A 427-nucleotide genomic window follows, 5' to 3' on the forward strand; every position below is an offset into this window, starting at 1 on the left:
AAGTTCCTGGCATTTTCCCTGAAGGTGCAATTCAGGAGCCCTACGTGGGACATGGCTGAACTTTTAAAACACTTTCCAGCAATTCGGAAATATACTGCATTGTCTGGGAGTCACCACTGAAGCTACTAATTTTTTTTCATGTACAAAGTAAACAGATTCTCCCTTGAAAACTACAGTGGCCCTCTCGTATCTAACTTCAGTTCTGTTGTAGAAGGGCTTAGAGAAGTTTATCCCCACCCTATCTTCCTGTGATACAAGGCACATCCATAACTGAATATCTGTGATGTAGCATGTGAAGATCGGATCTAGCAGATGCACAGCCAAAGGAATGCCATACAGCCTGGGTTCCTGCCGCCACAGAATCACTCACTGGTGGTTAGATCTAGGACATTTCCTTACTCTCTTCAGGCCTTGCTCAGGCCAAACG

Source organism: Marmota monax, unplaced genomic scaffold (assembly GCF_021218885.2).
Source record: "Marmota monax isolate L192 unplaced genomic scaffold, Marmota_monax_Labrador192_F-V1.1 WCK01_AAM20220418_F8-fsc00010, whole genome shotgun sequence".
Taxonomy (NCBI): Eukaryota; Metazoa; Chordata; class Mammalia; order Rodentia; family Sciuridae; genus Marmota; species Marmota monax.